Source organism: Podarcis vaucheri (genome assembly GCF_965113315.1).
Source record: "Podarcis vaucheri genome assembly, chromosome: 5".
Classification (NCBI taxonomy): Eukaryota; Metazoa; Chordata; class Lepidosauria; order Squamata; family Lacertidae; genus Podarcis; species Podarcis vaucheri.
The window spans coordinates 100,170,925-100,188,569 of NC_138763.1; the positions used below are offsets into that span (position 1 = coordinate 100,170,925).

Consider the following 17,645-nt stretch of genomic DNA (forward strand, 5'->3'; position numbering starts at 1 on the left):
AGTCCTCAGTAAAACACTGCTACTCCTAGTTTGTCTTGCAGTGGGTGGGAGGAGATGTCTTAATATATCAGAGTTGCCATTTGTCAGGCTTTAGTCCTGTCCTCTGGGATCTCTGAAAGATAAGTCTCTGAATGAGGAACAGATGGGCTTTGATTCTAGCACTTGAGCTGCTCCTGGTCTTTCTATGCAACAACCAGATCCAATGAGACATTCACCATTGCAGGACTGTAATGGTCAGCTTAGAAGTCAGTGCAGCATTGGCTGTTGCAGAGCAAGTAAGTGCAATGCACAGCATGGAGAAAATTAGACCATGTACCGTATTTTTCGCTCTATAAGACGCACCAGGCCACAAGACGCACCTAGTTTTTGGAGGAGGAAAACAAGAAAAAAAATATTCTGAATCTCAGAAGCCAGAACAGCAAGAGGGATCACTGCGCAGCGAAAGCAGCAATCCCTCTTGCTGTTCTGGCTTCTGGGATAGCTGCGCAGCCTGCATTCGCTCCGTAAGATGCACACACATTTCCCCTTACTTTTTAGGAGGGGAAAAGTGAGTCTTATAGAGCAAAAAATACGGTAATTGTTCTAATTGGCAGGTCAGTGCTACAAATATAACTGCTCCCATTTTCATCAGAGAAACCTTGATGGCATGTTACTTTGCTCAAGTTTTTGAAGAAAGTAGACCACTCGAAAAACATCTTACAGAGCAGGTTAGGAGTTGTAATCAAATTTCCTGGCAGCCAAAGTGTAATCACAGGATGTGTGGCATTGATCTAATTATGATTCTTTAATTTTGGCTAAATTCAAGGACGTTTGTGAGGTGGGTGGGGAGAGAGGTGGCTTATCTGCAGACTTTCAAAGTACCTGGTGATGATCCAGTGTTCAGGTTTTCCTCTTCGCTTTCATTTCGTAAACACAAGCCATGTTATTGAGTGGTGTTGAGATGCCTTGTCTCGTCCTTCTTTCAAGCAATTAGGCCTGAAATGTACAAATCAAGCTGCCTCTCAGGTGCTGATACAGAAATATTTCTGGCCCTTTGTGGCTTTGGATATGTCAGCCGCCCGATGTGAAAAGAATGGATTGTGATTTGCTATAGTGTTCATTTAACGGTGATACAAGAAATAAACATGCTTTTGAGACACATTGAAAATGAAAATGATTGAATAAAGTTGAAATTTATTCTATGCAATCTAAATTTCATGGGCTAAGCAGAGGAGGTTTATGCATATAAAAGGTGTGGACCGTAAATGATGTACTGGTTGGAGTTCGCTATGTTTTAATGCTGTTGCTAACATATGCTATGATACAAAGAATTACATCAGGTTTTCCAAGGTATTTGGGTATGGCAACTGGAAGTGTTGGATTCCCTCCCCTTCTTGGAGCAACCAAATCCCAAATCCCAGGTTCAGTGTCATCTGGTGGTTAGACTGTTAGAAATGGACGGGGATACATGGGTTGGATCTGCACCAAAGCCACAAAGATCACTCCGTGACCTGGAGCCAGCCAGTCTCTCAGCCTAAACGACCTCACAGAGTTGCTGAAAAGATAAAAGTGAAATAAGCTTATCTGTCCTCACCTGGGGAAATTGCTGGAATACCAATGGGAGTAGAAACCATAGTCATAAAAAGCGATGGGGAAATAGTTGACCAATTGGTGCCAAAGAACGACAGAACTTTTTTTATGTATACAGCAGCAAGAATACTTATTGCAAAGTACTGGAAGACACAAGAGCTACCCACTCTGGAAGAATGGCAGGTGAAGGTGATGGACTATATGGAACTGGCGGAAATGACTGGCAGAATCCGAGACCAGGGAGAAGAGTCGGTGGAAGAAGATTGGAAGAAATTTAAAGACTATCTACAGAAATATTGTAAAATTGACAAATGTTAGAATGATGTTGGATAGAAATTAAGCGGTTTTCAGCTGTAATATTATAAGGGAATATGAAAAATGGATCATTTAGGTAAAAATTTAATGTCATAATATTTTAAAATTAAAGACTAGGATAAATAAAGAGGGTAGGGATTTGCTGAACCAACAAACCGAAAATGGAATACAAAAAAGGGAGGCGTGAGGAGGTCCGGGAAATAAGCTAATGAAAAATAAGTAATGGAAAGATGGAGTTGATTTTAACTATTTTTTATTTTTTATTTTGTAATACTTTGAAAATCTTAATAAATATCATTCATATATATATATATATATATATATATATATATATGCTTTCATAGATTTTCACGGGTACAGGAATGCAGGTTTTGGTGTCTTCGGGTGTCTTCCCGTGTAAGAGTCGGGGTGTCTGTGCGACGTTTCGACGAGGTCTCACTCGTCATCTTCAGGCTGGTGCTTTCGGCTTCTTGTTACTGGAACAGAGCAGAGTCTGGTGTTTGAGTTCCTATAAATACTGTTGAGGGGTGTGGTGTATAGCCTCCAACGTTCTGGGCAGAGAGGAAGTTCCTAGATTAGTGTGCCTTTTCTTCTTTTGTTCCTTAATTACTTGAGGGATATCTTGGGTGATTTCATGAGTGATATTCTGAATACCACTGGGTGGGTCATTAAGTGTAGATTAGTTGCTAAAGCTTTCGTGTCTTGACCTCTTGGGCTTGTGAAGAGTTTTTCTGAGAAGATGGCTGTGCTGCATTTAGTTGTGCTCTGGCTTGGCTTCGTGTATAGGGGCGAGCTGTGGTTTTGTGCCTTGTGCCAGCCAGATCTGTGTAGGGATTGCAGGGGGGTGCAGCATCCGGAGGTGCCACTATAGTTTGGCTACTGGATGGAGTCTGTAATATGTCTGTGGAGAGGGTCTGGGTTTGGGTCTGGTGTGGTTGATTGGTGACGGCGTTCTGTGTGCCTCTGGTTCTGGTGTCGGTTTTTGTGGGGAGGGCTAATTTCCAGATGTCTGGCAGGCGGGACGTGTCGTCACGCTTGTTCATGTTGTGAGGGTGTTTCTCTATCTCGATGGCTTCCATGATTATTCTCTTGTGGTGATGTTCCATGTTAAAGAGCAATTTGGAATCTGCAAAATTAATTTCGTGTCCTGTTTCTTTCATGTGTTGGAAAAGAGAGGAAGTTTTTTCTTCTTTTTTGACGGCATTCTTGTGTTCTGCGATACGTGCATTTATTCGTCTGTTTGTTTGTCCAATGTACGTGGCTGGGCAGACTTTGCAGGGTATTTCATAGACCCCTTGGTTTTCCAGCTGGATTTTGTCTTTTGGGTTTCTGAGGATATTGGCTATTTTTTGGTTGGTGCAGAAGGCTGTTTTGATATTGTGTTTATGGAGGATTTTGCTGATTTTGTCTGTAGTGCCCTTGATATAAGGAAGGAGGGCCATGCCATTGTTTTCTTCTGTGTCTTGGTTTTTGGGGGGTGTTTCTTTTTGGATTAGCTTCGTAACCCTGCACCAGGGTAACAGCCTTCTGCACCAACCAAAAAATAGCCAATATCCTCAGAAACCCAAAAGACAAAATCCAGCTGGAAAACCAAGGGGTCTATGAAATACCCTGCAAAGTCTGCCCAGCCACGTACATTGGACAAACAAACAGACGAATAAATGCACGTATCGCAGAACACAAGAATGCCGTCAAAAAAGAAGAAAAAACTTCCTCTCTTTTCCAACACATGAAAGAAACAGGACACGAAATTAATTTTGCAGATTCCAAATTGCTCTTTAACATGGAACATCACCACAAGAGAATAATCATGGAAGCCATCGAGATAGAGAAACACCCTCACAACATGAACAAGCGTGACGACACGTCCCGCCTGCCAGACATCTGGAAATTAGCCCTCCCCACAAAAACCGACACCAGAACCAGAGGCACACAGAACGCCGTCACCAATCAACCACACCAGACCCAAACCCAGACCCTCTCCACAGACATATTACAGACTCCATCCAGTAGCCAAACTATAGTGGCACCTCCGGATGCTGCACCCCCCTGCAATCCCTACACAGATCTGGCTGGCACAAGGCACAAAACCACAGCTCGCCCCTATACACGAAGCCAAGCCAGAGCACAACTAAATGCAGCACAGCCATCTTCTCAGAAAAACTCTTCACAAGCTCAAGAGGTCAAGACACGAAAGCTTTAGCAACTAATCTACACTTAATGACCCACCCAGTGGTATTCAGAATATCACTCATGAAATCACCCAAGATATCCCTCAAGTAATTAAGGAACAAAAGAAGAAAAGGCACACTAATCTAGGAACTTCCTCTCTGCCCAGAACGTTGGAGGCTATACACCACACCCCTCAACAGTATTTATAGGAACTCAAACACCAGACTCTGCTCTGTTCCAGTAACAAGAAGCCGAAAGCACCAGCCTGAAGATGACGAGTGAGACCTCGTCGAAACGTCGCACAGACACCCCGACTCTTACACGGGAAGACACCCGAAGACACCAAAACCTGCATATATATATATATATATATATATATATATATATATATATATATATATGTTTTGGTGTCTTCGGGTGTCTTCCCGTGTAAGAGTCGGGGTGTCTGGGCGACGTTTCGACGAGGTCTCACTCGTCATCTTCAGGCTGGTGCTTTCGGCTTCTTGTTACTGGAACAGAGCAGAATCTGGTGTTTGAGTTCACACCACACCCCTCAACAGTATTTATAGGAACTCAAACACCAGATTCTGCTCTGTTCCAGTAACAAGAAGCCGAAAGCACCAGCCTGAAGATGACGAGTGAGACCTCGTCGAAACGTCGCCCAGACACCCCGACTCTTACACGGGAAGACACCCGAAGACACCAAAACCTGCATTCCTGTACCCGTGAAAATCTACGAAAGCAATATATATATATATATATATATATATATATATATATATATATATATATGAATGAAACCATAGTCATAATCACAAACAGCCTTTGAAAGTCTTGGTGCACAAGTCTTTCGAACCTTGGTTGAACTTTAATGTGAAGGGCACTGTTAAAAATCTGTTTGGAAGTGACAACGAAGAAACCGATAATAATAACAGAAGCAGGGGTGACCCGCCAGCCACAGAAAGGAACGGTGTCTGACAAGGTGGAAAGAAGGAAATAAATGAATTCAGTAGCCGGTTAAGCAAGTGACTGGCATTTCTTTCTAAAGCCTATTCTCAGATTGCCTGATTCCAGATGCCATTCTACACATGATAGCAGATGGAAGTGGTAGAATTCTGGTCTGGAGCAATTCAGGCAGTAGATGGTTTGTGCTTTCGAATGCTCACACACTGAGAAAGCTCCCTGCATGTACTAAGCTAGCACATCAGAAAGACAAGTTCAGGCAGAGCCTTTTCTCTGATGTGTTGGCTTGCCACAAAAGCTTTTGCACTGGGGAGCCATTGGGAATATGGCCCCATACTTCTTAAGTGAAGTGGTGCATTATGAAATTCCACCTAATTTGCTTTTTATATGGTTAAAATCAAGAGGATTGCATTATTGTATGGGTCTCATAATTTGTTTTTTTATATATACATAAAATCAATATGATTGCTCTACAGTGGTACCTCAGGTTAAGAACTTACCGTATTTTTTGCACCATAACACTCACTTTTTTCCTCCTAGAAAGTAAGGGGAAATGTCTGTGCGTGTTATGGAGGGAATGCCTACGGGTGGCATGCCTACGGATTTTCCTCCTCTAAAAACTACGTGCGTGTTATGGTCGGGTGCGTGTTATAGAGCGAAAAATACGGTAATTCATTCTGGAGGTCTGTTTTTAACCTGAAACTGTTCTTAACCGGAGGTACCACTTTAGTGCCACCGCCATGCGATTTCTGTTCTCATCCTGAAGCAAAGTTCTTAACCCGAGGTAAAGTTTCTGGGTTAGCGGAGTCTGTAACCTGAAGCGTCTGTAACCCGAGGTATCACTGTATTGCCCCCTTGAGCAGCAAATTTTACAGTTTTGTCGGCATCCCACCAGATGCAAATTTAGGGCAGCATGATTGGTGCAGTCACACTGGGCACTGCGCTGCAGAGGGCACCAAAACAATTATGTAGAACAGAACGTGAGAGGCAGGGGGGAACTGTGTTGCCCAGGATGCTGATGAAATTTGAGAGCCACTGGTTCCACATTTGCTTACTCAGCGTGCCACATGTGGCGGTGATCCCCTTTAATCCAGTCTAAACCTATGAGGTAGATTAGATTGAGTGTGTGTAACAGGATCAGCCAGTAAGTTTCATAAGTGAGCAGGAATGTGAACGAAAGTCTTACGCTCTAGCATGGCATTAACTCTCCGGCGTGGTCTTCATGTGGAAGAATCCCAGTGGCCCTTTAAACTGGGGTGGGTAGGTGTATTGTTTTTGTTTGTTGTTATGGTATGTATTTTTTGTGTTTTTAAATTTTAAAGCACCCAGTGATCTTTGGGTGAAGGGCAGTGTAGAAATTAATTAATTAATTAACAATCCCCCCCCATTATATAAAGAATCAGGTTGTACCTGTTTTAATATTTGCAGCTCAAGAAGGGAACTGCAGAAACAACAACGCCAATGAAAAGTCAAACCAGTTTCTTTTGTTCAGTGGGTATCCTGGCACACTCTGATATAGTTGGATATTGTTCTTTGCCTAATTGGTAGCTGAGCAGGGCAAGTGGGCAGGGCTCCCGTGGGCTTGAAGGCCACATGAGTGGCTGAGGGCTAGGTGCCATCTGCAAGTCATAGGTTGCCTGCATGTAGGTCAGAATCTATGGGAGACAAAGGAGAGTCCCATGGCTTCCTGGATAGTACTTAGCTAGGGATGGGGGGTGCTTGCAATGATCATTATTTATGGAATTCCCAAGGCAAGGGAATGGAGATGATGTTTCGTCTTCTGAGTTGTGAAAAAGAATTGTATTGTTATCACACTACAACAACAACAAATGCGTTTATTGTGAGGACCATGCCTGTACACAAACATCAGCACAACAATAGTTAAAAATATTAAAATTCATTAGATACTATGCCAACAAATACCTTCATCCCACAAAATAGAAAGAGAGGGAAAACAAGCAATGACTTAAACAGACGATGAAGGGGTCTTTACATTGTCATCCATAAATCTTTCCCTGGCTTTCATGGCCTTCATCACAAAAACCGCTACCACATGGGTAATATGTGGGTTTGCATCAACTAACAAGAATTTTACTCTATCTTCAGGATTGGTTATAGAGTTGGGTATAATTTGCAGCAATGCGTCTCTAAAGCCCGAGTAGATGGGGCAATAGAGGAGGTAATGTGTAAGATCCTCTTTAGTTTTCATAAGGCAAGGACATAAACGATGTTCTACTGGGGTTTTTGTGAATCTACCGGTCAGATATGCAGTTGGCAATGTTTGAAACCGTGCCACTAATTTCCACTGTAACTAGTGAAAAATAATGCATCACTTTACAAAGGTATTTCGCAAATATTTCTGAAATTTTGTGTTTCTGTGTGTGCATGAGAGAAGGAGAGAAAAATCCCTCCATGGTGGTAGCAAGCAAGGCAGGGGGCCATCCATGCTGTTGTCTAACAGAGAGGGAGACAGGCAGAGAGAGAGAGAGTTCAGAAATATATTTCAGAAATATTTTACACAAGGGAACGGCAGTTCTCTGGCTTTATCGGCATGTAAATAAAGAATTGACTCTGTTTCACTTAAATTATAACCCCTCTGTTGCCATCCTTCCAGCACGCTCCAAGTCTATGACCTTGAGCAACTGGTGGATCTATAGGTTACTGAGGGCAACATTTCACTGCCCTTTCAGCAATAAAAAGGGTAATTGGGTTCCTATGTTATATATAATTATCCACTAAAGTCTCTAGTTTTCCAGCAGTTTGGGATGGCTCCTAATGTTAATCAGAACTCCCAGAGAGTTACAATTAATTAATATACCTTTTCTTTTCTTTTTTTAGCAATATGGCCATTTTTTGTATATAAGGTCACAATGTCACCCCATGCCAGCCACTCCTCAGTACTTAGAAGCGATGTGCTCATCTCTTTTTTTAAAATAATATTTATTACTTTTATGACAATTTAAACACTACAGGAAAAAAGAACAAAAAAACCAATACAGTACAATACAAAAACACTGCATAACGCTAAAACATTAAATTAACAAGACAAAACACAAACAATTTAAAAACACATAAAAAAATCAATATCAATATCTTATCTTTCTTTCACATATTTCCACGACCTCCTCACACCTCCCTTTTTGTATTCCACTTCTATTAATTATTTCAGCAATTCCTTTCCATCTTCCCCTGTTTTCTATCCTATAATTATCTTAACACATGTTAACCTTATTTTTCCTTTAATACTCTATTAATCTATTTATACTTAATTCCTTATAACATTTCTACTAAAGCCATATCACTTCATTCCAACATTCTTCTAGCATTCATTAATTTTACAATGTTTCTGTAAATAGTCTTTAAACTTTTTCCAGTCTTCTTCCACCGACTCTTCTCCCTGGTCTCGGATTCTGCCAGTCATTTCCGCCAATTCCATATAATCCATCAACTTCATCTGCTATTCTTCCCTGGTGGGTAAATCTTGTGTCTTCCAATACTTTGCGATGAGTATTCTTGCTGCTGTTGTTGCATACATAAAAAATGTTCTATCCTTCTTTAGCACCAATTGGCCGACCATGCCCAGGAGAAAGGCCTCTGGTTTCTTCAGGAAGGTATATTTAAATACCTTTTTCATTTCGTTATAAATCATCTCCCAGAATGTCTTAATCCTTGGGCATGTCCACCAAAGGTGAAAGAATGTACCTTCAGTCTCATTACATTTCCAACATTTATTATCGGGTAAATGGTAGATTTTTGCAAGCTTGACTGGTGTTATGTACCACCTATAAATCATTTTCATTAAATTTTCTTTTAGGGCATTACATACCGTGAATTTCATACCAGTGGTCCATAACCGTTCCCAGTAAGCCATCATTATGTTATGTCCAACATCTTGTGCCCATTTAATCATAGCTGATTTCACCATTTCATCCTGAGTGTTCCATTTCAACAGCAAGTTATACATTCTTGACAAATTCTTAACTTTGGGGTCTAACAATTCTGTTTCCAATTTTGATTTTTCCACCTGGAAACCAACATTTTTGTCCAATTTGTATGCCTCCATTATTTGATAATAATGGAGCCAGTCTCGCACTTTGTTTTTCAATTTTTCAAAGCTCTGCAATTTTATTTTCTCTCCATCTTGTTCCAGAATTTCCCAATATTTAGACCATTTGGCCTCCAGCGATGTGCTCATCTCTATGCTATATTATCTGTGGCTTAGCTAGTTCCTCGTGAGATATTATCCGCATGAAACTTCCCATGTCAAGTCCCCCAACAACAACTGGGGGACAAAGAGAGACCCATTGAAATGTACCACTTCATTGTATGGCACTTTCACGTGTTAGGGTTTCAGGTATGCAGATTTCATGCTGATGAGGAATTACCGTATTTTTTGCTCTATAAGACTCACTTTTTCCCTCCTAAAAGGGGGGGAATGTGTGTGCGTCTTATGGAGCGAATGCAGGCTGCACAGCTATCACAGAAGCCAGAACAGCAAGAGGGATTGCTGCTTTCACTGCGCAGCGATCCCTCTTGCTGTTCTGGCTTCTGAGATTCAGATTTTTTTTTTCTTGTTTTCCTCCTCCAAAAACTAGGTGCGTCTTGTGGTCTGGTGTGTCTTATAGAGCAAAAAATACGGTAAATAACGATGGTGGTGATTGGCCTTTATATAGCCAATTTCAAGTGCTCAGAGGATGAGCATTTGATTTTCAGTCCAGGGCTACCCAACTACTACATCAGTGTTTGGAAAAATCATAATAATTATAATCAACAGTAGGATACTGGGCTTCTTGACATACAATAAATAAAACAGAAGGGTTTACTCCTTCCCTTTTCTTTGAAGTCTCGTGCAGAGGAAACGAATGAAGTTCAATAGGAATCTCCTTCAGTAAGCATCATTCACCAAGTGTCTATTTTGCATGGGTTGTGAGGTGCCGGTAAATGGAGTGACACAACTAAACAAGCAGCATCTGACCTTTCGGAGTCTGAAGACTCGCTCTTCCAATCTTCTGAGGGCTGAGTTATCGCCCGCGGCTCCTTGATAAAAAAAGGAAGTAAGAATTTTTTCCCTGAGTAAATGAAGTGCTACATATGGGTCCATGTGATAAGGGAGGTGGAACAGATCCCTCTGTGACCCTGAGCTGGAGAGTGTTGACAGGCTAGATGTAGAGATTGAGATCTGAAAGGAAGGGCACAAGAAGGTATCTCTGCTTCAAGATGGAAACAGCTGCTGTGCTTATGAAGCAGCAGCATTAAAAGAGTATGTCTTCTGTAGAAGCCAAGTCACAACACTGTATGTACTGCTGTAAGATTGGAGGTGTCCTTAAAACGGGGGACAGAAGAGGCTGCCAAAATGTTTCATTGGTGGTGTTGACATAGTTGGACTCCCATTGCCTCCTTGCAGCTTCATCGGTGTCCTGGCCTCATCTGTTTTTGGTTACCCCCAAATAAAGCATTGTTCTTTGGGGACCTACTCAGGATTCTGAATGAACATGGTCCAGGGCACCAGCGGTCAAACTTTTCAGATGGCAAAGCCCACCTTCAGGGCTTCAACCCAAAGCTACAACACATGTTTCATTTTTCATGGTCTTTTCCTCCATGTCTGTATCTTGGCGGCCAAATGCAAAGGATGAAACCTGGGCAGGTTGTGGAGGCACCTCCCTCAAGAAGTGCCCTTTTTGATTCAATAATGATCAAATCATCATTTGGGGCTGGGGTGTCTGGAGGGGGTTGTTATTGGGAAGTTACTGCTGGGTTTTTTGGTGTATGTGTGTGTGTTTTGTATCTTAGTCATCGGACATGACTAAACGACTAAACATCAACTTTTGTTGGGTTGTAGTTACGTATTTTTTCATGTTGTAAGCCACCTTGAGCATGATTTGAACTGTGGAAGGGCCACATGCAAATAAAGTAATGTATGCATATCACCCACTAATCAGGATTTCTCCACCCTCTGTAGAAGCACCATTGGCACAAGAGGACAGCTGCTCATCCGCAAGGAATGGTCTCCCTCTTCTGGAGAATGATGCTCTCCTCCTCTGAGACTCTCCTTCCCCCTGATAGCAGGGGAGCTGTCAGGGAGAACTCACAAGGTGTATGTGAAGCTAACTCTTTATTCAAAGAAACAAAGCAGCTCAGGCCTAGTGGTTCCCAGTAGATCCTGCCCCAGTGAGGCAGTTGCAAGGGTTGAAGGTACCTGCCTTCCCACAGCTCTCTAAGTCTCCTCCTCTCCCAGGTCCTTCCCAAGCAATCTGGGACTCCAACACCTTGTCCATCTCTGCTCTGCCCTCTTCATACCGCTGCAGGTTCTGGGACACCAGAGAGGATGGGAACTGGTCACAGCAGGAGGTGGAGATCCCCTGGCTTCTTCAGTAGCCTGCCTCATCTCTGCCTGTGAGCCACCCTCCTCTCCTGCTTTAGCTTTTGCCACTGCAGAGCCCTCTGCCACAGCCTCTCCCTGCCAACTAAACCCTGTTCCCTCTTCAGCTCCTCTGAGACTGCTCCCTCTTCTCCTTCTGACCACTCACCGTTGTCCCGCCACCAATCCCCTGGTTCTGAACCTTTCCCTTGTGGGTTCTCCAGCTGGTGCCTCCCCCCCCACTCCTTCTCCACAAACCCCTCTGGTTGTTCCAAGATGACAGGTGCTACGCTGAGCCACGCTAACCCCAGTGTAAAGATTAAATGCCAAAGGAAATTACAAGAATGTACAAATGTAGGAGTTACAAAGGAAATCCAAATAAAGATTTACATGTTTGGCTAAATCTACTCATTCACTGAGTAAAAATGTAAGTTTTTGGTAGCGAGCTATGCAAACATCCAGTAGAATTGAACTGCAGATGAGCAACCCACAGAAAAGGTTCAGATAACAACAGCAGAATATATGTATTTTAAACCCTGTTTTCTGGTGCTTATTTTTTAAAATAAATGTTTTAGTGATTTAGGGATGCTAGCTTTGCAGGTTTAAGAAATGGACTAGGACTCAGTCAAGTACTTTTGATTCACATATACCGTCTAGGATCTGTAGATGTACCGGACTAACAGCAATGCTAAATATCATGTCTTGGGGTCTCAGATGCCAAGGACTTGGGAAGCACATTGCGTGAACTAGCACACACAGAGAGACAGCATCACTGTGGCAAAAGAGAGATTCTCCAGTGACCCTGTTTAGTTATGCTCCAATTAAAAATACGAGTGTATTTAGGCATTTCCTTAATGCTGGCCACCAAGGATACTTTCTTTAATCAAGACTTTAAAAATAGTACATGGTTTGGCTTAGCCAAATGTGAGCCTGTATACAGAGGGACGGCACATGCTGCACTTCCAGGGGTGGGATCGGGTTAAGCTTTCAGAAAGTTTGAGTTTTTGGTGATGATAAAAGAAGTCTTTTGCTCATACGGCTGTGAAAATATGCCTGAAAGCTTGTTTGAAGAATGTAAGTCATCATCTTAGAGCCTTGCAGGAAGCTGAACGATATTTCTAACAGGGCTGGTTTAGTTCCCTACGTATCCCCCTGCTCCTTTCTCTGACTGCTAAAATTAGAGCAAAACACAAAACAAAATTATTCAAAACAACTGAAATTTTGAAAATGAGCACCATTGGCACAGACTACATAATCCATTTTTTCTTTTCTTTTTTCTTTCTTTTCTTTCTTTTTTCTTGGATGTTGGAGACAGCTTAGACTTGGTCAGAGCCACTGTGGCCCATAATCCAGCATTTCTTAATTGCTCTTGGATGAACTTGGTAGTGTCTTTTAAAAAAAAAATCATGCACAACACTATATGTGTTTATATCCAGGCACAGACACCAGAGGTGCCATCTTTTGAAGCGTTCAACCTCAACAATGGAGAGCCCACCTTCCCTAAAACACACACACACACACACACTGAGGAGGCCCACAGTGCTTCGCGGCCCGCCCCCCTGTAGCCTGCGCCTGTGACACACATCCCCACACATGTGCACACACCCATTGCTTGCTGGCTCAGACCAAGCATTATGTTTTAAGACCAGGAGATCCCCTTGACAAACAGACCTCGCAAGTAGGGCTTCAAGGTGAGAGAGTGATTCTGTTGTCCATTCCCAGCATCCATTATATACAGAAATGCTACCTTTGATCTGCTGAACTTATTCATATAAGAAAACTAGAGCTGTTTGAAAATTCTCCATCCTATTCACTGGCTAAAGACTGGGGAGATTATTTCAGTATTCTTTTCTGGGGAGCGGGAGTCACCATTAGATGTGGCCATAGCACAGCTTCTTCCTTTTCCTTACCTTTTTGCATGCTTGCCACCATTTTGCATTCTCCCCAAGGCCCCAGACCTAGTCTTGTTTCAGGGCATCACGTATGAATCATGGAACCATAGAGTTGGAAGGGACCTCAAGGGACATCTAGTCCAACCCCCTGCAATGTAAGAATCTCAGCTAGATCATACATGACTGATGGCCGTCCAACCTCTGCTTTAAAATCTCTAAGGAAGGAGAGTCCACAACCACCCAAGGGAATCTGTTCTACTGTTGAACAGCTCTCGCTGTCAGAAAGTTCATCTTGATGTTTAGTCGGAATCTCCTTTCTTCTAGCTTGAAGCCATTGGTTCTGGTTTAGGACACTGACAAACTGGAACGTGTCCAGAGGAGGGCAACCAAAATGGTCAAAGGCCTGGAAACGATGCCTTATGAGGAACGGCTAAGGGAGCTGGGCATGTTTAGCCTGGAGAAGAGGAGGTTAAGGGGTGATATGATAGCCATGTTCAAATATATAAAGGGACGTCACATAGAGGAGGGAGAAAGGTTGTTTTCTGCTGCTCCAGAGAAGCGGACACGGAGCAATGGATCCAAACTACAAGAAAGAAGATTCCACCTAAACATTAGGAAGAACTTCCTGACAGGAAGAGCTGTTTGACAGTGGAATTTGCTGCCAAGGAGTGTGGTGGAGTCTCCTACTTTGGAGGTCTTTAAGCAGAGGCTTGACAACCATATGTCAGGAGTGCTCTGATGGTGTTTCCTGCTTGGCAGGGGGTTGGACTCGATGGCCCTTGTGGTCTTTTCCAACTCTATGATTCTATGGTCCTACCCTCCAGAGCAAGAGAAGAATCTTCCATGTGACAACCCTTCAGATATTTTCTCGGGGGTGTGTGTGAAAGCTCTCCAGAGAAACTTCAGCTCAGCACTTAAAAAACAGAAATTACAATTCTGTATCAGAATAATGCCTAGGTATTCTCATAGAATCATAGAATCATCTCTTTCCAACAAGCATCAGTAAGATGTCTTTGGGTGGCTTACAAACAGGACATAAAGGTGATTGTTTGTCCCAAGTATCTGGCAATCAGAGCCATCACAATTTTCTTTACCATGACTCACCCTCCCTCAGGTTTTCCTCCACTTTCATGTAACTCCTTCTTAATTCTCTGATTGCTTACAAATGCAAGCGGCAAACACTGACTTCAACACACAGCATAGAACACAGACTGTTCTGCTACTGAACACTTTACAGGGGCTGCAAATTCAGCATTTTACATCAAGCGCTGCTCATTTACTATGCCCCAAACATGGAAATGCCAAGTGACACAAAGGCCACAGAAATAAGTTGATTCAGAGGAGGCAGGGGGAAGAAAACCATAACATAATCAGGAAAAAATGCTTTAAAAAAAGAGTACGCACATACAGTTCAGAATCCTGTGTGTTTATGTCAAGCGTATGCCATCTTCCAGTTTGTGACTTCAAGACCTATATAGTTACAGGATCTCTTTGAGCCTGAGACCCAAATCTGCATTTTGCATCCCAGTGCATGTCAGGCTTTGAGGGACTTGTCATTCCTGCTCTGCATGCTCCGCTACAGCGTGTTGCGGCTTTAGTTCCACGCCATACAGTATGTCAAATTTTACATTTATGACAGCTCTTTTGAAGCCAATGTTTTGGTCTGGAAGGTCATTGAAACCACTTCATACACACTGACATTTCCCCCTTTAAAAAAAAATAAAGAAATGTTGCTTACTCCTGCAGAAACCTTTGCTTGGGAATAACTACTGCATTGCATTACAAATGCTATGTAATCCTTGCATACTTTTGTGAAGTGGTGTGCAGGCATTCAGAATCTGCCTTCCTTACATCTCTATGCATCCCAGCTGAGATCGAATTAAGTGGCATTGACTGAAGGTGCCCCTTCAAAAGATTATCTTCACTCTGGGGTGTTTCTGAATCCTAGAGGTATTGCTTGTTTTGTGCCACATTGGTTCCGTCCCCCTCGCCCCCATGCTGAGCCCCTCTGTATCTAGAGATCTGCATCTACTGCTCAGTTGGGTAAAGCCCTCCTTCATACATGTGTATTGGGGGGGGAGAGAGAAACTTAAGCTGCCCATTATCAATCACAAACCAAAAAGAAGAAGCTATTTGGGAGTAGCCATCAGTTCTTTCTTGAAAGCAAAGAGGATTACACTACCCAAAGGGTTTATTGCCATTGTTGCAATTGGGGGGGGGGGAGTCATCAAAGTAATCTTTGCTGTGCCGCAAACAGTAGGCAGAGGGTTAAACTGAGGTTAAACTGTGTTAACATAAATGAAAGCAGTTGTATAGCCCTGGGTAACATAGCCCCATTTGTCTTTCAGGGCAATCCGCAGACTGTTCCAAAAATGGCTTAAACCACTGTAATACATTAAAATCAATGGGATTTGTGTTGTGGACTTCAATGTCTGCCTTCAAATCCTCCCTAAAGCCCAACTTTTAGGTGAAACCTTTGGCGTAACCCTTTAATCCACATCTTTGGCAGAAAATAAAACCAAGGTGCTTGCGACAACAAAAACTGCTGATGTTTTATCCCCACCCCTTCTATTGTTCTCATCCGCCACCCCAGTCAAAATGTAGGCTATAAATTTTGCTAAATGTGCATCTAGATGCTAATTGCATGCCTCCAGGTGAAAGCAGCAGGACACGGGTGGCGCTGTGGGTTAAACCACAGAGCCTAGGACTTGCCAATCAGAAGGTCGGCGGTTCGAATCCCTACAATGGGGTGAGCTCCTGTTGCTCAGTCCCTGCTCCTGCCAACCTAGCAGTTCAAAAGCACATCAAAGTGCAAGTAGATAAATTTCCAGCGGGAAGGTAAACCGCGTTTCCGTGCACTGCTCTGGTTCGCCAGAAGCGGCTTAGTCATGCTGGCCATGGGACCCGAAAGCTGTACGCCGGCTCCCTCGGCCAATAAAGCGAGATGAGTGCCGCAATCCCAGAGTTGGTCACGACTGGACCTAATGGTCAGGGGTCCCTTTACCTTTACCTTTAGGTGAAAGCAGCAAACAGTTTTAGCTCCCCTTCGCCTCACCAGAGCGTCCTATCCATCACTATTGTCAAACTTGTGTTTTGCTTGTGCCATTGCAAGAGTGTACATGACTGAATGTTCTTTCATGCAATTTTTCTAAAAAAGAATCCTTCCACATGGAAAACCGAGAGTCAAGCTAGACAGCACATTAGCTCTGCCGTGTGGCCCTTAAGTAATCCCACCAGGGACCCTAACATTTCAGTATTTTCACTATGGGCCTAATCCAGATCCCCCCCCCAGCTGCAGTTTGCATTCTCACAAAGGGCCCCAATGATTGGGACAGAGGAGGACTTTCTTTCCTATGGCCAAAATTTGGTGCCCCCAAATGGATCTTCTCAATTCTGTGCCCCCTTGATTTGGTGACCTGTGCAGGGAAGCTGTCTGCACCACCCTATATCTGATGCTGAATGGGACTTTTAGTTATGCAAATCCAGGTGCAATTCTTTTAGACCAAAGACCTCATTTCACATTTTTTTTGGCATATTCTCAAAATAAAATAGAAAGAAAAACTGCACCTTGCCTTTGTAGCAAGGTAAAGACACTTTGTGGCAATTTTAATCTTTTTCAGAAAAGCACCTTTTGTTAATGAAAAGGGGCTACAAGCAACATTTCCCCATAAAAAAACAGAGTAATTTCTAAGCAGTGTACAAAATTGCTTGAGCATCAGATAGTTCAGCTCCCTCCCGTCTGAAGCAATTTTACCTAATGATAAAATTAAATCTGTAAGCCTTCAGGATGGGTTATCTTTGGAGACGCTGCAGTCCTTTTTCAGACAGACAAGTTTCAATAAACACCCTGTCAGTTCTTGTTTATAGAATTAAAAGAACTTCCATTTTATTCTCCCTTTAAACATACCTCCTTTTACACCAAGCTCTTTGATGTATTTTCTCTCCCCACCCCCCTTCATTCTGCCTCACAGCAAAGGCCCTGGGGGGAATTCAATAAAGCCTCCATTTAGAGCCAGAATATGGCAGGGTTTGCACTTTAAGTGAAAGCTGTTTATGCTACTTCCATTTTTAGAGAAGTGGGGGGGAGAGAGAATTTAAACTTTGTAGGACAAAATCCCACCCCTTTGCATATGATCCAGGTCACTCAAAGGCCAGTCTTGACAGTTTAGCTGTGACACTTTGTGTGAAAAACGTAGAGAGATCCCTTGATTGCTATAATTTTTATTCTTTCAAAGAGCCAGTTTTACATTTCTCTTCGTACCACACTTCCCAAGAACCTGCATCTGTAGAATAAATTGTAAAAGAGCTTCTGTTAGGCTGCCAGCTCAGCAGAAGAAGGGTGACACTTTGGGTGAGTGTCACAAGCTTGCAAAGTG

General features: G+C 42.8%; 1 long non-coding RNA gene across 1 annotated transcript in view; it reads right to left on the minus strand.

Annotated features, from left to right (window-relative positions):
• Nucleotides 1-8,105: 8,105 nt before the first annotated feature.
• The window catches only part of LOC309532749, a 232,571-nt gene continuing 223,031 nt past the window's right edge, over nucleotides 8,106-17,645 (minus strand). Inside the window, exon 2 of the long non-coding RNA XR_014220004.1 lies at nucleotides 8,106-8,467. This is a non-coding gene — a long non-coding RNA (uncharacterized lncRNA). The remainder of the gene's footprint in view (nucleotides 8,468-17,645) is intronic.